Source organism: Scyliorhinus torazame, unplaced genomic scaffold, assembly GCF_047496885.1.
Source record: "Scyliorhinus torazame isolate Kashiwa2021f unplaced genomic scaffold, sScyTor2.1 scaffold_705, whole genome shotgun sequence".
NCBI classification, from domain to species: domain Eukaryota; kingdom Metazoa; phylum Chordata; class Chondrichthyes; order Carcharhiniformes; family Scyliorhinidae; genus Scyliorhinus; species Scyliorhinus torazame.
The window spans coordinates 55,001-82,817 of NW_027308432.1; the positions used below are offsets into that span (position 1 = coordinate 55,001).

A 27,817-nucleotide genomic window follows, 5' to 3' on the forward strand; every position below is an offset into this window, starting at 1 on the left:
GAGAGAGATAGTGGCAGGGAGAGAGAGTGAGTGTGACAGGGAGAGAGAGTGTGGCAGGGAGACAGAGTGAGTGTGGCAGGGAGAGAGAGTGAGTGTGGCAGGGAGCGAGAGTGAGTGTGGCAGGGAGAGAGAGTGAGTGTGGCAGGGAGAGAGAGTGAGTGTGGCAGGAGAGAGAGTGAGTGTGGCAGAGAGAGAGTGAGTGGCAGGGAGAGAGTGAGTGTGACAGGGAGAGAGAGTGAATGGCAGGGAGAGAGAGAGTGGCAGGGAGAGAGAGTAAGTGTGGCAGGGAGAGAGTGAGTGTGCAGAGAGAGAGAGAGTGAGTGTGGCAGAGAGAGAGTGAGTGTGACAGGGAGAGAGAGTGAGTGGCAGGGGAGAGAGAGTGGCAGGGAGAGAGAGTGAGTGTGGCAGAGAGAGAGAGAGTGAGTGTGGCAGAGAGAGTGAGTGTGACAGAGAGAGTGAGTGTGGCAGGGGGAGAGAGAGTGGCAGGGAGAGAGAGTGAGTGTGGCAGGGAGAGAGAGTGAGTGTGGCAGAGAGAGAGAGTGAGTGTGGCAGAGAGAGAGTGAGTGTGACAGGGAGAGAGTGAGTGTGACAGGGAGAGAGCGAGTGTGACAGGGAGAGAGAGTGAGTGTGACAGGGAGAGAGTGAGTGTGACAGGGAGAGAGCGAGTGTGACAGGGAGAGAGAGTGGGTGTGGCAGGGAGAGAGAGTGAGTGTGGCAGGGAGAGAGTGAGTGTGGCAGGGAGAGAGTGTGAGTGTGGCAGGGAGAGAGAGTGAGTGTGGCAGGGAGAGAGCGAGTGTGACAGTGAGAGAGAGTGTGTGTGGCAGGGAGAGTGAGTGTGGCAGGGAGAGCGAGTGAGTGTGGCAGGGAGAGAGAGAGTGTGGCATGGAGAGAGAGTGAGTGTGGCAGGGAGAGAGTGAGTGTGGCAGAGAGAGAGAGTGAGTATGGCAGGGAGAGAGCGAGTGTGACAGTGAGAGAGTGAGTGTGACAGGGAGTGAGAGAGAGTGTGGCAGGGAGAGAGAGCGAGTGTGGCAGGGAGAGAGTGAGTGTGGCAGGGAGAGAGCGAGTGTGACAGGGAGAGAGAGTGTGGCAGGGAGAGGGTGAGTGTGGCAGGGAGAGAGAGTGAGTGTGACAGCGAGAGAGTGAGTGTGGCAGGGAGAGAGAGTGAGTGTGACAGGGAGAGGGTGAGTGTGACGGGGAGAGAGAGAGTGTGGCAGAGAGAGAGAGTGTGGCAGGGAGAGAGAGTGAGTGTGACGGGGAGAGAGAGTGAGTGTGACAGCGAGAGAGTGAGTGTGGCAGGGAGAGAGAGTGAGTGTGACAGGGAGAGGGTGAGTGTGACGGGAGAGAGAGAGTGTGGCAGAGAGAGAGAGTGTGGCAGAGAGAGAGAGTGTGGCAGGGAGAGAGAGTGAGTGTGACGGGGAGAGAGAGTGAGTGTGACAGGGGGAGAGTGAGTGTGGCAGGGAGAGAGTGAGCGAGCTTGGGAGGGAGAGAGAGAGTGTGACCGGGAGAGAGTGAGTGTGACGGGGAGAGAGAGTGAGTGTGACAGGGAGAGGGTGAGTGTGACGGGAGAGAGAGAGTGTGGCAGAGAGAGAGAGTGTGGCAGGGAGAGAGAGTGAGTGTGACGGGAGAGAGAGTGAGTGTGACAGGGAGAGAGTGAGTGTGGCAGGGAGAGAGTGAGCGAGCTTGAGAGGGAGAGAGAGTGTGTGACCGGGAGAGAGTGAGTGTGACGGGGAGAGAGAGTGAGTGTGACAGGGATAGAGAGTGAGTGTGGCAGGGAGAGAGAGTGAGTGTGGCAGAGAGAGAGTGAGTGTGGCAGAGAGAGAGTGAGTGTGGCAGGGAGAGAGTGAGTGTGGCAGGGAGAGAGTGAGTGTGGCAGGGAGAGAGTGAGTGTGACGGAGAGAGAGTGAGTGTGACGGAGAGAGAGTGAGTGTGACGGAAAGAGTGAGTGTGGCAGGGAGAGAGTGAGTGTGACAGGGAGATAGAGTGGAGTGTGACAGGGAGAGAGTGAGTGTGACGGGGAGAGAGAGTGAGTGTGATGGGGAGAGAGAGTGAGTGTGGCAGGGAGAGCGAGTGAGTGTGGCAGGGAGAGAGAGTGAGTGTGGCAGAGAGAGAGAGTGAGTGTGGCAGAGAGAGAGTGAGTGTGACAGGGAGAGAGAGTGAGTGGCAGGGAGAGAGAGCGTGGCAGGGAGAGAGAGAGTGTGGCAGGGAGAGAGAGTGAGTGTGGCAGGGAGAGAGCGTGTGTGATGGAGAGAGAGTGAGTGTGGCAGGGAGAGAGTGAATGTTGCAGGGAGAGTCAGTGTGGCAGGGAGAGAGAGTGAGTGTGGCAGGGAGAGAGAGCGAGTGTGGCAGGGAGAGAGAGTGGGTGTGACAGGGATAGAGTGAGTGTGGCAGGGAGAGAGAGTGAGTGTGGCAGGGAGAGAGAGTGAGTGTGGCAAGGAGAGAGAGTGAGTGTGGCAGGGAGAGAGATTGTGGCAGGGAGAGAGAGTGAGTGTGACAGGGAGAGAGAGTGAGTGTGACAGGCGGAGAGAGATAGTGGCAGGGAGAGAGAGTGAGTGTGATAGGGATAGAGTAAGTGACAGAGAAAGAGTGAGTGTGGCAGGGAGAGAGCGAGTGTGGCAGAGAGAGAGCGAGTGTGGCAGGGAGAGAGTGAGTGTGGCAGGGAGAGAGAGTGAGTGTGGCAGGGAGAGAGAGTGAGTGTGGCAGGGAGAGAGAGTGAGTGTGGCAGAGAGAGAGTGAGTGTGGCAGGGAGAGAGAGTGAGTGTGGCAGGGAGAGAGAGCGAGTGTGGCAGGGAGAGAGCGTGTGTGACGGAGAGAGAGTGAGTGTGGCAGGGAGAGAGTGAATGTGGCAGGGAGCGAGAGTCAGTGTGGCAGGGAGAGAGAGTGTGTGTGGCAGGGAGAGAGAGTGTGTGTGGCAGGGAGAGAGAGTGAGTGTGGCAGGGAGAGAGAGTGGGTGTGACAGGGATAGAGTGGGTGTGGCAGGGAGAGAGAGTGAGTGTGGCAGGGAGTGAGAGTGAGTGTGGCAGGGAGTTAGAGTGAGTGTGGCAGGGAGAGAGAGTGGGTGTGGCAGGGAGAGAGATTGTGGCAGGGAGAGAGAGTGGGTGTGACAGGGAGAGAGAGTGAGTGTGACAGGCGGAGAGAGATAGTGGCAGGGAGAGAGAGTGAGTGTGACAGGGATAGAGTAGGTGACAGAGAAAGAGTGAGTGTGGCAGGGAGAGAGCGAGTGTGGCAGGGAGAGAGCGAGTGTGGCAGGGAGAGAGAGCGATTGTGGCAGGGGGAGAGAGTGAGTGTGGCAGGGAGAGAGAGTGAGTGTGGCAGGGAGAGAGAGTGAGTGTGGCAGGGAGAGAGAGTGAGTGTGGCAGGGAGAGAGAGTGAGTGTGGCAGGGAGAGAGTGAGTGTGGCAGGGAGAGAGTGAGTGTGGCAGGGAGAGAGAGTGAATGTGGCAGGGAGAGAGAGTGAGTGTGGCAGAGAGAGAGTGAGTGTGGCAGAGAGAGAGTGAGTGTGGCAGAGAGAGAGTCTGAGTGACAGGGAGAGAGAGTGAGTGTGGCACAGAGAGAGAGAGTGAGTGTGGCAGAGAGAGAGTCTGAGTGTGACAGGGAGAGAGAGCGAGTGTGGCACAGAGAGAGAGAGTGAGTGTGGCAGGGAGAGAGAGTGAGTGTGGCAGGGAGAGAGAGTGTGGCAGGGAGAGAGAGTGTGGCAGGGAGAGAGAGTGAGTGTGGCAGAGAGAGAGTGAGTGTGGCAGGGAGAGAGTGAGTGTGACAGGGGGAGAGAGATAGTGGCAGGGAGAGAGAGTGAGTGTGACAGGGATAGAGTAAGTGACAGAGAGAGAGTGAGTGAGGCAGGGAGAGAGTGATTGTGACAGGGAGAGAGAGTGAGTGTGGCAGGGAGAGAGTGAGTGTGGCAGGGAGAGAGTGAGTGTGGCAGGGAGAGAGAGTGAGTGTGGCAGGGAGAGAGCGAGTGTGACAGGGAGAGAGAGTGCGTGTGGCAGGGAGAGAGTGAGTATGGCAGGGAGAGAGTGAGTGTGGCAGGGAGAGAGTGAGTGTGGCAGGGAGAGAGAGTGAGTGTGGCAGGGAGAGAGAGTGAGTGTGGCAGGGAGAGAGAGTGAGTGTGGCAGGGAGAGAGAGTGAGTGTGGCAGGGAGAGAGAGTGAGTGTGACGGGGAGAGAGTGAGTGTGGCAGAGAGAGAGTGAGTGTGGCAGAGAGAGAGAGTGTGGCAGAGAGAGAGAGTGTGGCAGAGAGAGAGAGTGTGGCAGAGAGAGAGAGTGTGGCAGGGAGAGAGAGAGAGTGTGACGGGGAGAGAGAGTGAGTGTGACAGGGAGAGAGTGAGTGTGGCAGGGAGAGAGTGAGCGAGCTTGGGAGGGAGAGAGAGAGTGTGACCGGGAGAGAGTGAGTGTGACGGGGAGAGAGTGAGTGTGGCAGGGAGAGAGTGAGTGGCAGGGAGAGAGTGAGTGGCAGGGAGAGAGTGAGTGGCAGGGAGAGAGTGAGTGTGGCAGGGAGAGAGAGTGAGTGTGGCAGAGAGAGAGTGAGTGTGGCAGGGAGAGAGAGTGAGTGTGGCAGGGAGAGAGAGTGAGTGTGGCAGGGAGAGAGAGTGAGTGTGGCAGAGAGAGAGTGAGTGTGGCAGGGAGAGAGTGAGTGTGACAGGGAGAGAGAGTGAGTGTGACAGGGAGAGAGAGTGAGTGTGGCAGAGAGAGAGTGAGTGTGGCAGGGAGAGAGAGTGAGTGTGGCAGGGAGAGAGAGTGAGTGTGGCAGGGAGAGAGAGTGAGTGTGGCAGAGAGAGAGTGAGTGTGGCAGGGAGAGAGTGAGTGTGACAGGGAGAGAGAGTGAGTGTGACAGGGAGAGAGAGTGAGTGTGGCAGAGAGAGAGTGAGTGTGGCAGAGAGAGAGTGAGTGTGGCAGAGAGAGAGTGAGTGTGGCAGAGAGAGAGTGAGTGTGGCAGAGAGAGAGTGAGTGTGGCAGGGAGAGAGTGAGTGTGACGGGGAGAGAGAGTGAGTGTGGCAGGGAGAGAGTGAGTGTGGCAGGGAGAGAGTACGTGTGACGGGGAGAGAGAGTGAGTGTGACAGTGAGAGAGAGTGAGTGTGGCAGGGAGAGAGAGTGAGTGTGGCAGGGAGCGAGAGTGAGTGTGGCAGGGAGAGAGAGTGAGTGTGGCAGGGAGAGAGAGTGAGTGTGGCAGGGAGAGAGAGTGAGTGTGGCAGAGAGAGAGTGAGTGTGGCAGGGAGAGAGTGAGTGTGACGGAGAGAGAGTGAGTGTGACAGGGAGAGAGAGTGAGTGTGGCAGAGAGAGAGTGAGTGTGGCAGGGAGAGAGAGTGAGTGTGGCAGGGAGAGAGAGTGAGTGTGGCAGGGAGAGAGAGTGAGTGTGGCAGGGAGAGAGAGTGAGTGTGGCAGAGAGAGAGTGAGTGTGGCAGGGAGAGAGTGAGTGTGACAGGGAGAGAGAGTGAGTGTGACAGGGAGAGAGAGTGAGTGTGGCAGAGAGAGAGTGAGTGTGGCAGAGAGAGAGTGAGTGTGGCAGAGAGAGAGTGAGTGTGGCAGAGAGAGAGTGAGTGTGGCAGGGAGAGAGTGAGTGTGACGGGGAGAGAGAGTGAGTGTGGCAGGGAGAGAGTGAGTGTGGCAGGGAGAGAGTACGTGTGACGGGGAGAGAGAGTGAGTGTGACAGTGAGAGAGAGTGAGTGTGGCAGGGAGAGAGAGTGAGTGTGACAGTGAGAGAGAGTGAGTGTGGCAGGGAGAGAGAGTGAGTATGACGGGGAGAGAGAGTGAGTGTGGCAGGGAGAGAGTGAGTGTGGCAGGGAGAGAGTAAGTGTGACGGGGAGAGAGAGTAAGTGTGGCAGAGAGAGAGAGTGAGTGTGGCAGGGAGAGAGTAAGTGTGACAGGGAGAGAGAGTGAGTGTGACGGGGAGAGAGAGTGAGTGTGACGGGGAGAGAGAGTGAGTGTGACAGGGAGAGAGTGAGTGTGACGGGGAGAGAGAGTGAGTGTGACGGGGAGAGAGAGTGAGTGTGACAGGGATAGAGAGTGAGTGTGGCAGAGAGAGAGTGAGTGTGGCAGGGAGAGAGTGAGTGTGGCAGGGAGAGAGTGAGTGAGGCAGGGAGAGAGAGTGAGTGTGGCAGAGAGAAGGTGAGTGTGACAGGGAGAGTGAGTGTGACGGGGAGAGAGAGTGAGTGTGGCAGGGAGAGAGAGTGAGTGTGGCAGGGAGAGTGAGTGTGGCAGGGCGAGCGAGTGAGTGTGGCAGGGAGAGAGAGTGAGTGTGACAGAGAGAGAGTGGGTGTGGCAGGGAGAGTGAGTGTGGCAGGGAGAGAGAGTGCGTGTGGCAGTGAGAGAGTGAGTGTGGCAGGGAGAGAGAGTGAGTGTGACGGGGAGAGAGAGTGAGTGTGGCAGGGAGAGTGAGTGTGGCAGGGAGAGCGAGTGAGTGTGGCAGGGAGAGAGAGTGAGTGTGACAGAGAGAGGGTGAGTGTGACGGGGAGAGAGTGAGTGTGGCAGGGAGAGAGAGTGAGTGTGGCAGGGAGGGAGAGTGAGTGTGGCAGGGAGAGCGAGTGAGTGTGGCAGGGAGAGAGAGTGAGCGGCAGGGAGAGAGTGAGTGTGACATGGAGAGAGAGTGAGTGTGACAGGGAGAGAGAGTGAGTGTGGCAGGGAGAGAGTGAGTGTGACAGGGAGAGAGAGTGAGTGTGACAGGGAGAGAGTGAGTGTGACAGGGAGAGAGAGTGAGTGGCAGGGAGAGAGTGAGTGTGACATGGAGAGAGAGTGAGTGTGGCAGAGAGAGAGGGAGTGTGACAGGGAGAGAGAGTGAGTGGCAGGGAGAGAGTGAGTGTGACAGGGAGAGAGAGTGAGTGGCAGGGAGAGAGTTAGTGTGACAGGGAGAGAGAGTGAGTGTGGCAGGGAGAGAGTGAGTGACAGGGAGATCGAGTGGAGTGTGACGGGGAGAGAGAGTGAGTGTGGCAGGGAGAGAGTGAGTGTGGCAGGGTGAGAGAGTGAGTGAGGCAGGGAGAGAGAGTGAGTGTGGCAGAGAGAGGGTGAGTGCGACAGGGAGAGTGAGTGTGATGGGGAGAGAGAGTGAGTGTGACGGGGAGAGAGAGTGAGTGTGACAGGGAGAGAAAGATAGTGGCAGGGAGAGAGAGTGGGTGTGACAGAGGGAGTGAGTGTGACAGAGTGAGTGTGACAGAGAGAGAGAGTGAGTGACAGAGTGAGTCAGGGAGAGAGAGAGTGAGTGTGACAGAGAGAGAGTGCATGTGTCAGGGAGAGAGAGAGAGTGTGTGTGTGACACAGAGAGAGAGTGAGTGACAGAGTGAGTCAGGGAGAGAGAGAGTGAGTGACAGAGTGAGTCAGGGAGAGAGAGAGTGAGTGTGACAGAGAGAGTGGATGTGTCAGGGAGAGAGAGAGAGTGTGTGTGACACAGAGAGAGAGTGAGTGACAGAGTGAGTCAGGGAGAGAGAGAGTGAGTGTGACAGAGAGAGAGTGCATGTGTCAGGGAGAGAGGCTGAGTGTGGCAAGGAAGAGAGTGAGTGTGACAGGGAGAGAGAGTGGGTGTGACAGCGAGAGAGTGAATGTATCAGGGAGAGAGGCTGAGTGTGGCAAGGAGAGAGTGAGTGTTACAGGGAGAGTGAGTGTGACAGAGAGAGAGTGAGTGTGACAGGGAGAGTGAGTGTGACAGGGAGAGAGTGAATGTGCCAGGGAGAGAGTGAATGTGTTAGGGAGAGAGAGTGAGTGTGACAAGGAGAAAGAGAGGCAGTGGGTCGGACAGTGTTCCAGCTCCACCTCAGTGCGACAGGCTCGGCTCCCTCCTGTCCCAGTCCCAGCTCCAGCTCAGTGTGACAGGCCCGGCTCCCTCCTGTCCCCGTCCCAGCTCAGTGTGACAGGCCCGGCTCCCTCCTGTCCCAGTCCCAGTCCCAGCTCAGTGTGACAGGCCCGGCTCCCTCCTGTCCCAGTCCCAGCTCCAGCTCAGTGTGACAGGCCCGGCTCCCTCCTGTCCCAGTCCCAGTCCCAGCTCAGTGTGACAGGCCCAGCTCCCTCCTGTCCCAGTCCCAGCTCAGTGTGACAGGCCCGGCTCCCTCCTGTCCCAGTCCCAGCTCCAGCTCAGTGTGACAGGCCCGGCTCCCTCCTGTCCCAGTCCCAGTCCCAGATCAGTGTGACAGGCCCGGTTCCCTCCTGCCCCAGTCCCACCTCAGTGTGACAGGCCCGGCTCCCTCCTGTCCCAGTCCCAGCTCCACCTCAGTGTGACAGGCCCGGCTCCCTCCTGTCCCAGTCCCAGCTCCACCTCAGTGTGACAGGCCCGGCTCCCTCCTGTCCCAGTCCCAGTCCCCGCTCAGTGTGACTAGCCCGGCTCCCTCCTGTCCCAGTCCCAGCTCCAGCTCAGTGTGACAGGCCCGGCTCCCTCCTGTCCCAGTCCCAGCTCCAGCTCAGTGTGACAGGCCCGGCTCCCTCCTGTCCGAGTCCCAGCTCAGTGTGACAGGCCCGGCTCCCTCCTGTCCCAGTCCCAGCTCCAGCTCAGTGTGACAGGCTCGGCTCCCTCCTGACCCAGTCCCAGCTCAGTGTGACAGGCCCGGCTCCCTCCTGTCCCAGTCCCAGCTCCAGCTCAGTTTGACAGGCCCGGCTCCCTCCTGTCCCAGTCCCAGCTCCAGTTCAGTGTGACAGGCCCGGCTCCCTCCTGTCCCAGTCCCAGCTCCAGCTCAGTGTGACAGGCCCGGCTCCCTCCTGTCCCAGCTCCAGCTCCAGCTCAGTGTGACAGGCTCGGCTCCCTCCTGTCCCAGTCCCAGTCCCAGCTCAGTGTGACAGGCCCGGTTCCCTCCTGTCCCAGTCCCAGCTCAGTGTGACAGGCCCGGTTCCCTCCTGTCCCAGACCCAGCTCAGTGTGACAGGCCCGGCTCCCTCCTGTCCCAGTCCCAGCTCAGTGTGACAGGCCTGGCTCCCTCCTGTCCCAGTCCCAGCTCAGTGTAACAGGCCCGGCTCCCTCCTGTCCCAGTCCCAGCTCAGTGTGACAGGCCCGGCTCCCTCCTGTCCCAGTCCCAGCTCCAGCTCAGTGTGACAGGCCCGGCTCCCTCCTGTCCCAGTCCCAGCTCAGTGTGACAGGCCCGGCTCCCTCCTGTCCCAGTCCCAGCTCCAGCTCAGTGTGACAGGCCCGGCTCCCTCCTGTCCCAGTCCCAGCTCCAGCTCAGTGTGACAGGCCCGGCTCCCTCCTGTCCCAGTCCCAGCTCCAGCTCAGTGTGACAGGCTCGGCTCCCTCCTGACCCAGTCCCAGCTCCAGCTCAGTGTGACAGGCCCGGCTCCCTCCTGTCCCAGTCCCAGCTCAGTGTGACAGGCCCGGCTCCCTCCTGTCCCAGTCCCAGTCCCAGCTCAGTGTTACAGGCCCGGCTCCCTCCTGTCCCAGTCCCAGCTCCAGCTCAGTGTGACAGGCCCGGCTCCCTCCTGTCCCAGTCCCAGCTCAGTGTGACAGGCCCGGCTCCCTCCTGTCCCAGTCCCAGCTCCAGCTCAGTGTGACAGGCTCGGCTCCCTCCTGACCCAGTCCCAGCTCCAGCTCAGTGTGACAGGCCCGGCTCCCTCCTGTCCCAGTCCCAGTCCCAGCTCAGTGTGACAGGCCCGGCTCCCTCCTGTCCCAGTCCCAGTCCCAGCTCAGTGTGACAGGCCCGGCTCCCTCCTGTCCCAGTCCCAGCTCCAGCTCAGTGTGACAGGCCCGGCTCCCTCCTGTCCCAGTCCCAGTCCCAGCTCAGTGTGACAGGCCCGGCTCCCTCCTGTCCCAGTCCCAGCTCAGTGTGACAGGCCCGGCTCCCTCCTGTCCGAGTCCCAGTCCCAGCTCAGTGTGACAGGCCTGGCTCCCTTCTGTCCCAGACCCAGCTCCAGCTCAGTGTGACAGGCCCAGCTCCCTCCTGATCCAGACCCAGCTCCAGCTCAGTGTCACAGGCCCGGCTCCCTCCTGTCCGAGTCCCAGTCCCAGCTCAGTGTGACAGGCCGGCTCCCTCCTGTCCCAGTCCCAGCTCCAGCTCAGTGTGACAGGCCTGGCTCCCTTCTGTCCCAGACCCAGCTCCAGCTCAGTGTGACAGGCCCGGCTCCCTCCTGATCCAGACCCAGCTCCAGCTCAGTGTCACAGGCCCGGCTCCCTCCTGTCCCAGTCCCAGCTCAGTGTGACAGGCCCGGCTCTCTCCTGTCCCTGTCCCAGTCCCAGCTCAGTGTGACAGGCCCGGCTCCCTCCTGTCGCAGTCCCAGCTCCAGCTCAGTGTGACAGGCCCGGCTCCCTCCTGTCCCAGTCCCAGCTCCAGGTCAGTGTGACAGGCCCGGCTCCCTCCCGTCCCAGTCCCAGTCCCAGCTCAGTGTGACAGGCCCGGCTCCCTCCTGTCCCAGTCCCAGCTCCAGCTCAGTGTGACAGGCCCGGCTCCCTCCTGTCCCAGTCCCAGCTCAGTGTGACAGGCCCGGCTCCCTCCTGTCCCAGTCCCAGTCCCAGCTCAGTGTGACAGGCCCGGCTCCCTCCTGTCCCAGTCCCAGTCCCAGCTCAGTGTGACAGGCCCGGCACCCTCCTGTCCCAGTCGCAGTCCCAGCTCAGTGTGACAGGCCCGGCTCCCTCCAGTCCCAGTCCCAGCTCCAGCTCAGAGTGACTGGCCCGGCTCCCTCCTGTCCCAGTCCCAGCTCAGTGTGACAGGCCCGGCTCCCTCCTGTCCCAGTCCCAGTCCCAGCTCAGTGTGACAGGCCCGGCTCCCTCCTGTCCCAGTCCCAGCTCAGTGTGACAGGCCCGGCTCCCTCCTGTCCCAGTCCCAGCTCCAGCTCAGTGTGACAGGCCCGGCTCCCTCCTGTCCCAGTCCCAGCTCAGTGTGACAGGCCCGGCTCCCTCCAGTCCCAGCCCTAGCTCAGTGTGACAGGCCCGGCTCCCTCCTGTCCCAGTCCCAGTCCCAGCTCAGTGTGACAGGCCCGGCTCCCTCCTGTCCCAGTCCCAGCTCCAGCTCAGTGTGACAGGCCCGGCTCCCTCCAGTCCCAGTCCCAGCTCCAGCTCAGTGTGACAGGCCCGGCTCCCTCCTGTCCCAGTCCCAGCTCCAGCTCAGTATGACAGGCCCGGCTCCCTCCTGTCCCAGTCCCAGCTCAGTGTGACAGGCCCGGCTCCCTCCTGTCCCAGTCCCAGTCCCAGCTCAGTGTGACAGGCCCGGCTCCCTCCAGTCCCAGTCCCAGCTCAGTGTGACTGGTCCGGCTCCCTCCTGTCCCAGTCCCAGCTCCAGCTCAGTGTGACAGGCCTGGCTCCCTCCTGTCCCAGTCCCAGCTCCAGCTCAGTGTGACAGGCCCGGCTCCCTCCTGTCCCAGTCCCAGCTCAGTGTGACAGGCCCGGCTCCCTCCTGTCCCAGCTCCAGCTCAGTGTGACAGGCCCGGCTCCCTCCTGTCCCAGTCCCAGTCCCCGCTCAGTGTGACAGGCCCGGCTCCCTCCTGTCCCAATCCCAATCCCAGCTCAGTGTGACAGGCCCGGCTCCCTCCTGTCCCAGTCCCAGTCCCCGCTCAGTGTGACAGGCCCGGCTCCCTCCTGTCCCAGTCCCAGTCCCAGCTCAGTGTGACAGGCCCGGCTCCCTCCTGTCCCAGTCCCAGCTCAGTGTGACAGGCCCGGCTCCCTCCTGTCCCAGTCCCAGCTCCAGCTCAGTGTGACAGGCCGGCTCCCTCCTGTCCCAGTCCCAGCTCCAGCTCTGTGTGACAGGCCCGGCTCCCTCCTGTCCCAGTCCCAGCTCCAGCTCAGTGTGACAGGCCCGGCTCCCTCCTGTCCCAGTCCCAGCTCCAGCTCAGTGTGACAGGCCCGGCTCCATCCTGTCCCAGTCCCATCTCAGTGTGACAGGCCCGGCTCCCTCCTGTCCCAGTCCCAGCTCCAGCTCAGTGTGACAGGCCCGGCTCCCTCCTGTCCCAGTCCCAGCTCAGTGTGACAGGCCCGGCTCCCTCCTGTCCCAGTCCCAGCTCAGTGTGACAGGCCCGGCTCCATCCTGTCCCAGCTCAGTGTGACAGGCCCGGTTCCCTCCTGTCCCAGTCCCAGCTCAGTGTGACAGGCCCGGCTCCCTCCTGTCCCAGTCCCAGTCCCAGCTCAGTGTGACAGGCTCGGCTCCCTCCTGTCCCAGTCCCAGCTCCAGCTCAGTGTGACAGGCCCGGCTCCCTCCTGTCCCAGTGCCAGCTCAGTGTGACAGGCCCGGCTCCCTCCTGTCCCAGTCCCAGCTCAGTGTGACAGGCCCGGCTCCTTCCTGTCCCAGTCCCAGTCCCAGCTCAGTGTGACAGGCCCGGCTCCCTCCTGTCCCAGTCCCTGATCCAGCTCAGTGTGACAGGCCCGGCTCCCTCCTGTCCCAGTCCCAGTCCCAGCTCAGTGTCATAGGCCCGGCTCCCTCCTGTCCCAGTCCCAGCTCAGTGTGACTGGTCCGGCTCCCTCCTGTCCCAGTCCCAGCTCCAGCTCAGTGTGACAGGCCCGGCTCCCTCCTGTCCCAGTCCCAGCTCCAGCTCAGTGTGACAGGCCCGGCTCCCTCCTGTCCCAGCTCCAGCTCAGTGTGACAGGCCCGGCTCCCTCCTGTCCCAGTCCCAGTCCCCGCTCAGTGTGACAGGCCCGGCTCCCTCCTGTCCCAATCCCAATCCCAGCTCAGTGTGACAGGCCCGGCTCCCTCCTGTCCCAGTCCCAGTCCCCGCTCAGTGTGACAGGCCCGGCTCCCTCCTGTCCCAGTCCCAGCTCAGTGTGACAGGCCCGGCTCCCTCCTGTCCCAGTCCCAGCTCAGTGTGACAGGCCCGGCTCCCTCCTGTCCCAGTCCCAGCTCCAGCTCAGTGTGACAGGCCGGCTCCCTCCCGTCCCAGTCCCAGCTCCAGCTCTGTGTGACAGGCCCGGCTCCCTCCTGTCCCAGTCCCAGCTCCAGCTCAGTGTGACAGGCCCGGCTCCCTCCTGTCCCAGTCCCAGCTCCAGCTCAGTGTGACAGGCCCGGCTCCATCCTGTCTCAGTCCCATCTCAGTGTGACAGGCCCGGCTCCCTCCTGTCCCAGTCCCAGCTCCAGCTCAGTGTGACAGGCCCGGCTCCCTCCTGTCCCAGTCCCAGCTCAGTGTGACAGGCCCGGCTCCCTCCTGTCCCAGTCCCAGCTCAGTGTGACAGGCCCGGCTCCATCCTGTCCCAGCTCAGTGTGACAGGCCAGGTTCCCTCCTGTCCCAGTCCCAGCTCAGTGTGACAGGCCCGGCTCCCTCCTGTCCCAGTCCCAGTCCCAGCTCAGTGTGACAGGCTCGGCTCCCTCCTGTCCCAGTCCCAGCTCCAGCTCAGTGTGACAGGCCCGGCTCCCTCCTGTCCCAGTCCCAGCTCAGTGTGACAGGCCCGGCTCCCTCCTGTCCCAGTCCCAGCTCAGTGTGACAGGCCCGGCTCCTTCCTGTCCCAGTCCCAGTCCCAGCTCAGTGTGACAGGCCCGGCTCCCTCCTGTCCCAGTCCCTGATCCAGCTCAGTGTGACAGGCCCGGCTCCCTCCTGTCCCAGTCCCAGTCCCAGCTCAGTGTCATAGGCCCGGCTCCCTCCTGTCCCAGTCCCAGCTCCAGCTCAGTGTGACAGGCCCGGCTCCCTCCTGTCCCAGTCCCAGCTCCAGCTCACTGTGACAGGCCCGGCTCCCTCCTGTCCCAGTCAAAGCTCCAGCCCAGTGTGACAGGCCTGGCTCCCTCCTGTCCCAGTCCCAGTCCCAGCTCAGAGTGACAGGCCCGGCTCCCTCCTGTCCCAGACCCAGCTCAGTGTGACAGGCCCGGCTCCCTCCTGATCCAGACCCAGCTCAGTTTGACAGGCCCGGCTCTCTCCTGTCCCTGTCCCAGTGCCAGCTCAGTGTGACAGGCCCGGCTCCCTCCTGTCCCAGTCCCAGTCCCAGCTCAGTGTGACAGGCCCGGCTCCCTCCTGTCCCAGTCCCAGCTCAGTGTGTCCGGCCCGGCTCCCTCCTGTCCCAGTCCCAGCTCAGTGTGACAGGCCCGGCTCCCTCCTGTCCCAGTCCCAGTCCCAGCTCAGTGTGACAGGCTCGGCTCCCTCCTGTCCCAGTCCCAGCTCCAGCTCAGTGTGACAGGCCCGGCTCCCTCCTGTCCCAGTCCCAGCTCAGTGTGACAGGCCCGGCTCCCTCCTGTCCCAGTCCCAGTCCCAGCTCAGTGTGACAGGCCCGGCTCCCTCCTGTCCCAGTCCCTGATCCAGCTCAGTGTGACAGGCCCGGCTCCCTCCTGTCCCAGTCCCAGTCCCAGCTCAGTGTCATAGGCCCGGCTCCCTCCTGTCCCAGTCCCAGCTCCAGCTCAGTGTGACAGGCCCGGCTCCCTCCTGTCCCAGTCCCAGCTCCAGCTCAGTGTGACAGGCCGGCTCCCTCCTGTCCCAGTCCCAGCTCCAGCCCAGTGTGACAGGCCCGGCTCCCTCCTGTCCCAGTCCCAGCTCCAGCTCAGTGTGACAGGCCCGGCTCCCTCCTGTCCCAGACCCAGCTCAGTGTGACAGGCCCGGCTCCCTCCTGATCCAGACCCAGCTCAGTGTGACAGGCCCGGCCCTCTCCTGTCCCTGTCCCAGTCCCAGCTCAGTGTGACAGGCCCGGCTCCCTCCTGTCCCAGTCCCAGTCCCAGCTCAGTGTGACAGGCCCGGCTCCCTCCTGTCCCAGTCCCAGCTCAGTGTGACCGGCCCGGCTCCCTCCTGTCCCAGTCCCAGCTCAGTGTGACAGGCCCGGCTCCCTCCTGTCGCAGTCCCAGCTCCAGCTCAATGTGACAGGCCCGGCTCCCTCCTGTCCCAGTCCCAGCTCAGTGTGACAGGCCCGGCTCCCTCCTGTCCCAGCTCCAGCTCCAGCTCAGTGTGACAGGCCCGGCTCCCTCCAGTCCCAGTCCCAGCTCCAGCTCAGTGTGACAGGCCCGGCTCCCTCCTGTCCCAGTCCCAGCTCAGTGTGACAGGCCCGGCTCCCTCCTGTCCCAGTCCCAGCTCCAGCTCAGTGTGACAGGCCCGGCTCCCTCCTGTCCCAGTCCCAGCTCCAGCTCAGTGTGACAGGCCCGGCTCCCTCCTCTCCCAGTCCCAGCTCCAGCTCAGTGTGACAGGCCCGGCTCCCTCCTGTCCCAGTCCCAGCTCAGTGTGACAGGCCCGGCTCCCTCCTGTCCCAGTCCCAGTCCCAGCTCAGTGTGACAGGCCCGGTTCCCTCCTGTCCCAGTCCCAGCTCAGTGTGACAGGCCCGGTTCCCTCCTGTCCCAGCTCCAGCTCAGTGTGACAGGCCCGGCTCCCTCCTGTCCCAGTCCCAGCTCCAGCTCAGTGTGACAGGCCCGGCTCCCTCCTGTCCCAGTCCCAGCTCCAGCTCAGTGTGACAGGCCCGGCTCCCTCCTGTCCCAGTCCCAGTCCCCGCTCTGTGTTACACGCCCGGCTCCCTCCTGTCCCAGTCCCAGCTAAGTGTGACAGGCCCGGCTCCCTCCTGTCCCAGTCCCAGCTCCAGCTCAGTGTGACAGGCCCGGCTCCCTCCTGTCCCAGTCCCAGCTCAGTGTGACAGGCCCGGCTCCCTCCTGTCCCAGTCCCAGCTCCAGCTCAGTGTGACAGGCCCGGCTCCCTCCTGTCCCAGTCCCAGCTCAGTGTGACAGGCCCGGTTCCCTCCTGTCCCAGTCCCAGCTCAGTGTGACAGGCCCGGCTCCCTCCTGTCCCAGTCCCAGTCCCAGCTCAGTGTGACAGGCCCGGCTCCCTCCTGTCCCAGTCCCTGATCCAGCTCAGTGTGACAGGCCCGGCTCCCTCCTGTCCCAGTCCCAGTCCCAGCTCAGTGTCATAGGCCCGGCTCCCTCCTGTCCCAGTCCCAGCTCCAGCTCAGTGTGACAGGCCCGGCTCCCTCCTGTCCCAGTCCCAGCTCCAGCTCAGTGTGACAGGCCCGGCTCCCTCCTGATCCAGACCCAGCTCAGTGTGACAGGCCCGGCTCTCTCCTGTCCCTGTCCCAGTCCCAGCTCAGTGTGACAGGCCCGGCTCCCTCCTGTCCCAGTCCCAGCTCAGTGTGACAGGCCCGGCTCCCTCCTGTCGCAGTCCCAGCTCCAGCTCAGTGTGACAGGCCCGGCTCCCTCCTGTCCCAGTCCCAGCTCAGTGTGACAGGCCCGGCTCCCTCCTGTCGCAGTCCCAGCTCCAGCTCAATGTGACAGGCCCGGCTCCCTCCTGTCCCAGTCCCAGCTCAGTGTGACAGGCCCGGCTCCCTCCTGTCCCAGTCCCAGCTCAGTGTGACAGGCCCGGCTCCCTCCTGTCCCAGTCCCAGCTCAGTGTGACAGGCCCGTCTCCCTCCTGTCCCAATCCCAGCTCAGTGTGACAGGCCCGGCTCCCTCTTGTCGCAGTCCCAGCTCCAGCTCAGTGTGACAGGCCCGGCTCCCTCCTGTCCCAGTCCCAGCTCAGTGTGACAGGCCCGGCTCCCTCCTGTCCCAGTCCCAGCTCAGTGTAACAGGCCCGGCTCCCTCCTGTCCCAGTCCCAGTCCCAGCTCAGTGTGACAGGCCCGGCTCCCTCCTGTCCCAGTCCCAGCTCAGTGTGACAGGCCCGGCTCCCTCCTGTCCCAGTCGCAGCTCCAGCTCAGTGTGACAGGCCTGGCTCCCTCCTGTCCCAGTCCCAGCTCCAGCTCAGTGTGACAGGCCCGGCTCCCTCCTGTCCCAGTCCCAGCTCCAGCTCAGTGTGACAGGCCCGGCTCCCTCCTGTCCCAGTCCCAGCTCCAGCTCAGTGTGACAGGCCCGGCTCCCTCCTGTCCCAGTCCCAGCTCAGTGTGACAGGCCCGGCTCCCTCCTGTCTCAGTCCCAGTCCCAGCTCAGTGTGACAGGCCCGGCTCCCTCCTGTCGCAGTCCCAGTCCCAGCTCCGTGTGACAGGCCCGGCTCCCTCCTGTCCCAGTCCCAGCTCAGTGTGACAGGCCCGGCTCCCTCCTGTCCCAGTCCCAGCTCAGTGTAACAGGCCCGGCTCCCTCCTGTCCCAGTCCCAGTCCCAGCTCAGTGTGACAGGCCCGGCTCCCTCCTGTCCCAGTCCCAGCTCAGTGTGACAGGCCCGGCTCCCTCCTGTCCCAGTCGCAGCTCCAGCTCAGTGTGACAGGCCTGGCTCCCTCCTGTCCCAGTCCCAGCTCCAGCTCAGTGTGACAGGCCCGGCTCCCTCCTGTCCCAGTCCCAGCTCCAGCTCAGTGTGACAGGCCCGGCTCCCTCCTGTCCCAGTCCCAGCTCCAGCTCAGTGTGACAGGCCCGGCTCCCTCCTGTCCCAGTCCCAGCTCAGTGTGACAGGCCCGGCTCCCTCCTGTCTCAGTCCCAGTCCCAGCTCAGTGTGACAGGCCCGGCTCCCTCCTGTCCCAGTCCCAGTCCCAGCTCCGTGTGACAGGCCCGGCTCCCTCCTGTCCCAGTCCCAGCTCAGTGTGACAGGCCCGGCTCACCCCTGTCCCAGTCCCAGCTCCAGCTCAGTGTGACAGGCCCGGCTCACTCCTGTCCCAGTCCCAGCTCCAGCTCAGTGTGACAGGCCCGGCTCCCTCCTGTCCCAGCTCCAGCTCAGTGTGACAGGCCCGGCTCCCTCCTGTCCCAGTCCCAGCTCCAGCTCAGTGTGACAGGACCGGCTCCCTCCTGTCCCAGTCCCAGCTCCAGCTCAGTGTGACAGGCCCGGCTCCCTCCTCTCCCAGTCCCAGTCCCAGCTCAGTGTCACAGGCCCGGCTCCCTCCTGTCCCAGTCCCAGCTCAGTGTGACAGGCCCGGCTCCCTCCTCTCCCAGTCCCAGTCCCAGCTCAGTGTCACAGGCCCGGCTCCCTCCTGTCCCAGTCCCAGCTCAGTGTCACAGGCCCGGCTCTCTCCTGTCCCTGTCCCAGTCCCAGCTCAGTGTGACAGGCCCGGCTCCCTCCTGTCGCAGTCCCAGCTCCAGCTCAGTGTGACAGGCCCGGCTCCCTCCTGTCCCAGTCCCAGCTCCAGGTCAGTGTGACAGGCCCGGCTCCCTCCCGTCCCAGTCCCAGTCCCAGCTCAGTGTGACAGGCCCGGCTCCCTCCTGTCCCAGTCCCAGCTCCAGGTCAGTGTGACAGGCCCGGCTCCCTCCTGTCCCAGTCCCAGCTCAGTGTGACAGGCCCGGCTCCCTCCTGTCCCAGTCCCAGTCCCAGCTCAGTGTGACAGGCCCGGCTCCCTCCTGTCCCAGTCCCAGTCCCAGCTCAGTGTGACAGGCCCGGCACCCTCCTGTCCCAGTCGCAGTCCCAGCTCAGTGTGACAGGCCCGGCTCCCTCCAGTCCCAGTCCCAGCTCCAGCTCAGAGTGACTGGCCCGGCTCCCTCCTGTCCCAGTCCCAGCTCAGTGTGACAGGCCCGGCTCCCTCCTGTCCCAGTCCCAGTCCCAGCTCAGTGTGACAGGCCCGGCTCCCTCCTGTCCCAGTCCCAGCTCAGTGTGACAGGCCCGCCTCCCTCCTGTCCCAGTCCCAGCTCCAGCTCAGTGTGACAGGCCCGGCTCCCTCCTGTCCCAGTCCCAGCTCAGTGTGACAGGCCCGGCTCCCTCCAGTCCCAGCCCTAGCTCAGTGTGACAGGCCCGGCTCCCTCCTGTCCCAGTCCCAGTCCCAGCTCAGTGTGACAGGCCCGGCTCCCTCCTGTCCCAGTCCCAGCTCCAGCTCAGTGTGACAGGCCCGGCTCCCTCCAGTCCCAGTCCCAGCTCCAGCTCAGTGTGACAGGCCCGGCTCCCTCCTGTCCCAGTCCCAGCTCCAGCTCAGTATGACAGGCCCGGCTCCCTCCTGTCCCAGTCCCAGCTCAGTGTGACAGGCCCGGCTCCCTCCTGTCCCAGTCCCAGTCCCAGCTCAGTGTGACAGGCCCGGCTCCCTCCAGTCCCAGTCCCAGCTCAGTGTGACTGGTCCGGCTCCCTCCTGTCCCAGTCCCAGCTCCAGCTCAGTGTGACAGGCCTGGCTCCCTCCTGTCCCAGTCCCAGCTCCAGCTCAGTGTGACAGGCCCGGCTCCCTCCTGTCCCAGTCCCAGCTCAGTGTGACAGGCCCGGCTCCCTCCTGTCCCAGCTCCAGCTCAGTGTGACAGGCCCGGCTCCCTCCTGTCCCAGTCCCAGTCCCCGCTCAGTGTGACAGGCCCGGCTCCCTCCTGTCCCAGACCCAGCTCAGTGTGACAGGCCCGGCTCCCTCCTGATCCAGACCCAGCTCAGTTTGACAGGCCCGGCTCTCTCCTGTCCCTGTCCCAGCTCAGTGTGACAGGCCCGGCTCCCTCCTGTCCCAGTCCCAGTCCCAGCTCAGTGTGACAGGCCCGGCTCCCTCCTGTCCCAGTCCCAGCTCAGTGTGTCCGGCCCGGCTCCCTCCTGTCCCAGTCCCAGCTCAGTGTGACAGGCCCGGCTCCCTCCTGTCCCAGTCCCAGTCCCAGCTCAGTGTGACAGGCTCGGCTCCCTCCTGTCCCAGTCCCAGCTCCAGCTCAGTGTGACAGGCCCGGCTCCCTCCTGTCCCAGTCGCAGTCCCAGCTCAGTGTGACAGGCCCGGCTCCCTCCAGTCCCAGTCCCAGCTCCAGCTCAGAGTGACTGGCCCGGCTCCCTCCTGTCCCAGTCCCAGCTCAGTGTGACAGGCCCGGCTCCCTCCTGTCCCAGTCCCAGTCCCAGCTCAGTGTGACAGGCCCGGCTCCCTCCTGTCCCAGTCCCAGCTCAGTGTGACAGGCCCGCCTCCCTCCTGTCCCAGTCCCAGCTCCAGCTCAGTGTGACAGGCCCGGCTCCCTCCTGTCCCAGTCCCAGCTCAGTGTGTCCGGCCCGGCTCCCTCCTGTCCCAGTCCCAGCTCAGTGTGACAGGCCCGGCTCCCTCCTGTCCCAGCTCCAGCTCAGTGTGACAGGCCCGGCTCCCTCCTGTCCCAGTCCCAGTCCCCGCTCAGTGTGACAGGCCCGGCTCCCTCCTGTCCCAGACCCAGCTCAGTGTGACAGGCCCGGCTCCCTCCTGATCCAGACCCAGCTCAGTTTGACAGGCCCGGCTCTCTCCTGTCCCTGTCCCAGTCCCAGCTCAGTGTGACAGGCCCGGCTCCCTCCTGTCCCAGTCCCAGTCCCAGCTCAGTGTGACAGGCCCGGCTCCCTCCTGTCCCAGTCCCAGCTCAGTGTGTCCGGCCCGGCTCCCTCCTGTCCCAGTCCCAGCTCAGTGTGACAGGCCCGGCTCCCTCCTGTCCCAGTCCCAGTCCCAGCTCAGTGTGACAGGCTCGGCTCCCTCCTGTCCCAGTCCCAGCTCCAGCTCAGTGTGACAGGCCCGGCTCCCTCCTGTCCCAGTCCCAGTCCCAGCTCAGTGTGACAGGCCCGGCTCCCTCCAGTCCCAGTCCCAGCTCAGTGTGACTGGTCCGGCTCCCTCCTGTCCCAGTCCCAGCTCCAGCTCAGTGTGACAGGCCTGGCTCCCTCCTGTCCCAGTCCCAGCTCCAGCTCAGTGTGACAGGCCCGGCTCCCTCCTGTCCCAGTCCCAGCTCAGTGTGACAGGCCCGGCTCCCTCCTGTCCCAGTCCCAGCTCCAGCTCAGTGTGACAGGCCCGGCTCCCTCCTGTCCCAGTCCCAGCTCAGTGTGACAGGCCCGGCTCCCTCCAGTCCCAGCCCTAGCTCAGTGTGACAGGCCCGGCTCCCTCCTGTCCCAGTCCCAGTCCCAGCTCAGTGTGACAGGCCCGGCTCCCTCCTGTCCCAGTCCCAGCTCCAGCTCAGTGTGACAGGCCCGGCTCCCTCCAGTCCCAGTCCCAGCTCCAGCTCAGTGTGACAGGCCCGGCTCCCTCCTGTCCCAGTCCCAGCTCCAGCTCAGTATGACAGGCCCGGCTCCCTCCTGTCCCAGTCCCAGCTCAGTGTGACAGGCCCGGCTCCCTCCTGTCCCAGTCCCAGTCCCAGCTCAGTGTGACAGGCCCGGCTCCCTCCAGTCCCAGTCCCAGCTCAGTGTGACTGGTCCGGCTCCCTCCTGTCCCAGTCCCAGCTCCAGCTCAGTGTGACAGGCCTGGCTCCCTCCTGTCCCAGTCCCAGCTCCAGCTCAGTGTGACAGGCCCGGCTCCCTCCTGTCCCAGTCCCAGCTCAGTGTGACAGGCCCGGCTCCCTCCTGTCCCAGCTCCAGCTCAGTGTGACAGGCCCGGCTCCCTCCTGTCCCAGTCCCAGTCCCCGCTCAGTGTGACAGGCCCGGCTCCCTCCTGTCCCAGACCCAGCTCAGTGTGACAGGCCCGGCTCCCTCCTGATCCAGACCCAGCTCAGTTTGACAGGCCCGGCTCTCTCCTGTCCCTGTCCCAGTCCCAGCTCAGTGTGACAGGCCCGGCTCCCTCCTGTCCCAGTCCCAGTCCCAGCTCAGTGTGACAGGCCCGGCTCCCTCCTGTCCCAGTCCCAGCTCAGTGTGTCCGGTCCGGCTCCCTCCTGTCCCAGTCCCAGCTCAGTGTGACAGGCCCGGCTCCCTCCTGTCCCAGTCCCAGTCCCAGCTCAGTGTGACAGGCTCGGCTCCCTCCTGTCCCAGTCCCAGCTCCAGCTCAGTGTGACAGGCCCGGCTCCCTCCTGTCCCAGTCCCAGCTCAGTGTGACAGGCCCGGCTCCCTCCTGTCCCAGTCCCAGTCCCAGCTCAGTGTGACAGGCCCGGCTCCCTCCTGTCCCAGTCCCTGATCCAGCTCAGTGTGACAGGCCCGGCTCCCTCCTGTCCCAGTCCCAGTCCCAGCTCAGTGTCATAGGCCCGGCTCCCTCCTGTCCCAGTCCCAGCTCCAGCTCAGTGTGACAGGCCCGGCTCCCTCCTGTCCCAGTCCCAGCTCCAGCTCAGTGTGACAGGCCGGCTCCCTCCTGTCCCAGTCCCAGCTCCAGCCCAGTGTGACAGGCCCGGCTCCCTCCTGTCCCAGTCCCAGCTCCAGCTCAGTGTGACAGGCCCGGCTCCCTCCTGTCCCAGACCCAGCTCAGTGTGACAGGCCCGGCTCCCTCCTGATCCAGACCCAGCTCAGTGTGACAGGCCCGGCTCTCTCCTGTCCCTGTCCCAGTCCCAGCTCAGTGTGACAGGCCCGGCTCCCTCCTGTCCCAGTCCCAGTCCCAGCTCAGTGTGACAGGCCCGGCTCCCTCCAGTCCCAGTCCCAGCTCAGTGTGACTGGTCCGGCTCCCTCCTGTCCCAGTCCCAGCTCCAGCTCAGTGTGACAGGCCTGGCTCCCTCCTGTCCCAGTCCCAGCTCCAGCTCAGTGTGACAGGCCCGGCTCCCTCCTGTCCCAGTCCCAGCTCAGTGTGACAGGCCCGGCTCCCTCCTGTCCCAGCTCCAGCTCAGTGTGACAGGCCCGGCTCCCTCCTGTCCCAGTCCCAGTCCCCGCTCAGTGTGACAGGCCCGGCTCCCTCCTGTCCCAGACCCAGCTCAGTGTGACAGGCCCGGCTCCCTCCTGATCCAGACCCAGCTCAGTTTGACAGGCCCGGCTCTCTCCTGTCCCTGTCCCAGTCCCAGCTCAGTGTGACAGGCCCGGCTCCCTCCTGTCCCAGTCCCAGTCCCAGCTCAGTGTGACAGGCCCGGCTCCCTCCTGTCCCAGTCCCAGCTCAGTGTGTCCGGCCCGGCTCCCTCCTGTCCCAGTCCCAGCTCAGTGTGACAGGCCCGGCTCCCTCCTGTCCCAGTCCCAGTCCCAGCTCAGTGTGACAGGCTCGGCTCCCTCCTGTCCCAGTCCCAGCTCCAGCTCAGTGTGCCAGGCCCGGCTCCCTCCTGTCCCAGTCGCAGTCCCAGCTCAGTGTGACAGGCCCGGCTCCCTCCAGTCCCAGTCCCAGCTCCAGCTCAGAGTGACTGGCCCGGCTCCCTCCTGTCCCAGTCCCAGCTCAGTGTGACAGGCCCGGCTCCCTCCTGTCCCAGTCCCAGTCCCAGCTCAGTGTGACAGGCCCGGCTCCCTCCTGTCCCAGTCCCAGCTCAGTGTGACAGGCCCGCCTCCCTCCTGTCCCAGTCCCAGCTCCAGCTCAGTGTGACAGGCCCGGCTCCCTCCTGTCCCAGTCCCAGCTCAGTGTGACAGGCCCGGCTCCCTCCAGTCCCAGCCCTAGCTCAGTGTGACAGGCCCGGCTCCCTCCTGTCCCAGTCCCAGTCCCAGCTCAGTGTGACAGGCCCGGCTCCCTCCTGTCCCAGTCCCAGCTCCAGCTCAGTGTGACAGGCCCGGCTCCCTCCAGTCCCAGTCCCAGCTCCAGCTCAGTGTGACAGGCCCGGCTCCCTCCAGTCCCAGTCCCAGCTCAGTGTGACTGGTCCGGCTCCCTCCTGTCCCAGTCCCAGCTCCAGCTCAGTGTGACAGGCCTGGCTCCCTCCTGTCCCAGTCCCAGCTCCAGCTCAGTGTGACAGGCCCGGCTCCCTCCTGTCCCAGTCCCAGCTCAGTGTGACAGGCCCGGCTCCCTCCTGTCCCAGTCCCAGCTCCAGCTCAGTGTGACAGGCCCGGCTCCCTCCTGTCCCAGTCCCAGCTCAGTGTGACAGGCCCGGCTCCCTCCAGTCCCAGCCCTAGCTCAGTGTGACAGGCCCGGCTCCCTCCTGTCCCAGTCCCAGTCCCAGCTCAGTGTGACAGGCCCGGCTCCCTCCTGTCCCAGTCCCAGCTCCAGCTCAGTGTGACAGGCCCGGCTCCCTCCAGTCCCAGTCCCAGCTCCAGCTCAGTGTGACAGGCCCGGCTCCCTCCTGTCCCAGTCCCAGCTCCAGCTCAGTATGACAGGCCCGGCTCCCTCCTGTCCCAGTCCCAGCTCAGTGTGACAGGCCCGGCTCCCTCCTGTCCCAGTCCCAGTCCCAGCTCAGTGTGACAGGCCCGGCTCCCTCCAGTCCCAGTCCCAGCTCAGTGTGACTGGTCCGGCTCCCTCCTGTCCCAGTCCCAGCTCCAGCTCAGTGTGACAGGCCTGGCTCCCTCCTGTCCCAGTCCCAGCTCCAGCTCAGTGTGACAGGCCCGGCTCCCTCCTGTCCCAGTCCCAGCTCAGTGTGACAGGCCCGGCTCCCTCCTGTCCCAGCTCCAGCTCAGTGTGACAGGCCCGGCTCCCTCCTGTCCCAGTCCCAGTCCCCGCTCAGTGTGACAGGCCCGGCTCCCTCCTGTCCCAGACCCAGCTCAGTGTGACAGGCCCGGCTCCCTCCTGATCCAGACCCAGCTCAGTTTGACAGGCCCGGCTCTCTCCTGTCCCTGTCCCAGTCCCAGCTCAGTGTGACAGGCCCGGCTCCCTCCTGTCCCAGTCCCAGTCCCAGCTCAGTGTGACAGGCCCGGCTCCCTCCTGTCCCAGTCCCAGCTCAGTGTGTCCGGCCCGGCTCCCTCCTGTCCCAGTCCCAGCTCAGTGTGACAGGCCCGGCTCCCTCCTGTCCCAGTCCCAGTCCCAGCTCAGTGTGACAGGCTCGGCTCCCTCCTGTCCCAGTCCCAGCTCCAGCTCAGTGTGACAGGCCCGGCTCCCTCCTGTCCCAGTCCCAGCTCAGTGTGACAGGCCCGGCTCCCTCCTGTCCCAGTCCCAGTCCCAGCTCAGTGTGACAGGCCCGGCTCCCTCCTGTCCCAGTCCCTGATCCAGCTCAGTGTGACAGGCCCGGCTCCCTCCTGTCCCAGTCCCAGTCCCAGCTCAGTGTCATAGGCCCGGCTCCCTCCTGTCCCAGTCCCAGCTCCAGCTCAGTGTGACAGGCCCGGCTCCCTCCTGTCCCAGTCCCAGCTCCAGCTCAGTGTGACAGGCCGGCTCCCTCCTGTCCCAGTCCCAGCTCCAGCCCAGTGTGACAGGCCCGGCTCCCTCCTGTCCCAGTCCCAGCTCCAGCTCAGTGTGACAGGCCCGGCTCCCTCCTGTCCCAGACCCAGCTCAGTGTGACAGGCCCGGCTCCCTCCTGATCCAGACCCAGCTCAGTGTGACAGGCCCGGCTCTCTCCTGTCCCTGTCCCAGTCCCAGCTCAGTGTGACAGGCCCGGCTCCCTCCTGTCCCAGTCCCAGTCCCAGCTCAGTGTGACAGGCCCGGCTCCCTCCAGTCCCAGTCCCAGCTCAGTGTGACTGGTCCGGCTCCCTCCTGTCCCAGTCCCAGCTCCAGCTCAGTGTGACAGGCCTGGCTCCCTCCTGTCCCAGTCCCAGCTCCAGCTCAGTGTGACAGGCCCGGCTCCCTCCTGTCCCAGTCCCAGCTCAGTGTGACAGGCCCGGCTCCCTCCTGTCCCAGCTCCAGCTCAGTGTGACAGGCCCGGCTCCCTCCTGTCCCAGTCCCAGTCCCCGCTCAGTGTGACAGGCCCGGCTCCCTCCTGTCCCAGACCCAGCTCAGTGTGACAGGCCCGGCTCCCTCCTGATCCAGACCCAGCTCAGTTTGACAGGCCCGGCTCTCTCCTGTCCCTGTCCCAGTCCCAGCTCAGTGTGACAGGCCCGGCTCCCTCCTGTCCCAGTCCCAGTCCCAGCTCAGTGTGACAGGCCCGGCTCCCTCCTGTCCCAGTCCCAGCTCAGTGTGTCCGGCCCGGCTCCCTCCTGTCCCAGTCCCAGCTCAGTGTGACAGGCCCGGCTCCCTCCTGTCCCAGTCCCAGTCCCAGCTCAGTGTGACAGGCTCGGCTCCCTCCTGTCCCAGTCCCAGCTCCAGCTCAGTGTGCCAGGCCCGGCTCCCTCCTGTCCCAGTCGCAGTCCCAGCTCAGTGTGACAGGCCCGGCTCCCTCCAGTCCCAGTCCCAGCTCCAGCTCAGAGTGACTGGCCCGGCTCCCTCCTGTCCCAGTCCCAGCTCAGTGTGACAGGCCCGGCTCCCTCCTGTCCCAGTCCCAGTCCCAGCTCAGTGTGACAGGCCCGGCTCCCTCCTGTCCCAGTCCCAGCTCAGTGTGACAGGCCCGCCTCCCTCCTGTCCCAGTCCCAGCTCCAGCTCAGTGTGACAGGCCCGGCTCCCTCCTGTCCCAGTCCCAGCTCAGTGTGACAGGCCCGGCTCCCTCCAGTCCCAGCCCTAGCTCAGTGTGACAGGCCCGGCTCCCTCCTGTCCCAGTCCCAGTCCCAGCTCAGTGTGACAGGCCCGGCTCCCTCCTGTCCCAGTCCCAGCTCCAGCTCAGTGTGACAGGCCCGGCTCCCTCCAGTCCCAGTCCCAGCTCCAGCTCAGTGTGACAGGCCCGGCTCCCTCCTGTCCCAGTCCCAGCTCCAGCTCAGTATGACAGGCCCGGCTCCCTCCTGTCCCAGTCCCAGCTCAGTGTGACAGGCCCGGCTCCCTCCTGTCCCAGTCCCAGTCCCAGCTCAGTGTGACAGGCCCGGCTCCCTCCTGTCCCAGTCCCAGCTCAGTGTGACAGGCCCGGCTCCCTCCTGTCCCAGTCCCAGTCCCAGCTCAGTGTGACAGGCCCGGCTCCCTCCAGTCCCAGTCCCAGCTCAGTGTGACTGGTCCGGCTCCCTCCTGTCCCAGTCCCAGCTCCAGCTCAGTGTGACAGGCCTGGCTCCCTCCTGTCCCAGTCCCAGCTCCAGCTCAGTGTGACAGGCCCGGCTCCCTCCTGTCCCAGTCCCAGCTCAGTGTGACAGGCCCGGCTCCCTCCTGTCCCAGCTCCAGCTCAGTGTGACAGGCCCGGCTCCCTCCTGTCCCAGTCCCAGTCCCCGCTCAGTGTGACAGGCCCGGCTCCCTCCTGTCCCAGACCCAGCTCAGTGTGACAGGCCCGGCTCCCTCCTGATCCAGACCCAGCTCAGTTTGACAGGCCCGGCTCTCTCCTGTCCCTGTCCCAGTCCCAGCTCAGTGTGACAGGCCCGGCTCCCTCCTGTCCCAGTCCCAGTCCCAGCTCAGTGTGACAGGCCCGGCTCCCTCCTGTCCCAGTCCCAGCTCAGTGTGTCCGGCCCGGCTCCCTCCTGTCCCAGTCCCAGCTCAGTGTGACAGGCCCGGCTCCCTCCTGTCCCAGTCCCAGTCCCAGCTCAGTGTGACAGGCTCGGCTCCCTCCTGTCCCAGTCCCAGCTCCAGCTCAGTGTGACAGGCCCGGCTCCCTCCTGTCCCAGTCCCAGCTCAGTGTGACAGGCCCGGCTCCCTCCTGTCCCAGTCCCAGTCCCAGCTCAGTGTGACAGGCCCGACTCCCTCCTGTCCCAGTCCCTGATCCAGCTCAGTGTGACAGGCCCAGCTCCCTCCTGTCCCAGTCCCAGTCCCAGCTCAGTGTCATAGGCCCGGCTCCCTCCTGTCCCAGTCCCAGCTCCAGCTCAGTGTGACAGGCCCGGCTCCCTCCTGTCCCAGTCCCAGCTCCAGCTCAGTGTGACAGGCCGACTCCCTCCTGTCCCAGTCCCAGCTCCAGCCCAGTGTGACAGGCTTGGCTCCCTCCTGTCCCAGTCCCAGCTCCAGCTCAGTGTGACAGGCCCGGCTCCCTCCTGTCCCAGACCCAGCTCAGTGTGACAGGCCCGGCTCCCTCCTGATCCAGACCCAGCTCAGTGTGACAGGCCCGGCTCTCTCCTGTCCCTGTCCCAGTCCCAGCTCAGTGTGACAGGCCCGGCTCCCTCCTGTCCCAGTCCCAGTCCCAGCTCAGTGTGACAGGCCCGGCTCCCTCCTGTCCCAGTCCCAGCTCAGTGTGACCGGCCCGGCTCCCTCCTGTCCCAGTCCCAGCTCCAGCTCAGTGTGACAGGCCCGGCTCCCTCCTGTCCCAGTCCCAGCTCAGTGTGACAGACCCGGCTCCCTCCTGTCCCAGCTCCAGCTCAGTGTGACAGGCCCGGCTCCCTCCTGTCCCAGTCCCAGTCCCCGCTCAGTGTGACAGGCCCGGCTCCCTCCTGTCCCAGACCCAGCTCAGTGTGACAGGCCCGGCTCCCTCCTGATCCAGACCCAGCTCAGTTTGACAGGCCCGGCTCTCTCCTGTCCCTGTCCCAGTCCCAGCTCAGTGTGACAGGCCCGGCTCCCTCCTGTCCCAGTCCCAGCTCCAGCTCAGTGTGACAGGCCCGGCTCCCTCCTGTCCCAGTCCCAGCTCCAGCTCAGTGTGACAGGCCGGCTCCCTCCTGTCCCAGTCCCAGCTCCAGCTCTGTGTGACAGGCCCGGCTCCCTCCTGTCCCAGTCCCAGCTCCAGCTCAGTGTGACAGGCCCGGCTCCCTCCTGTCCCAGTCCCAGCTCCAGCTCAGTGTGACAGGCCCGGCTCCATCCTGTCCCA

At 64.7% G+C, this 27,817-nt stretch overlaps 1 protein-coding gene across 1 annotated transcript in view; it reads left to right on the forward strand.

Moving 5' to 3' along the window:
- The window catches only part of LOC140406605 (ceramide synthase-like), a gene marked incomplete at its 3' end in the record, with an annotated part of 71,918 nt that overhangs the window by 19,908 nt on the left and 24,193 nt on the right, over positions 1-27,817 (forward strand). The gene's annotated exons all lie outside the window — the stretch shown is intronic.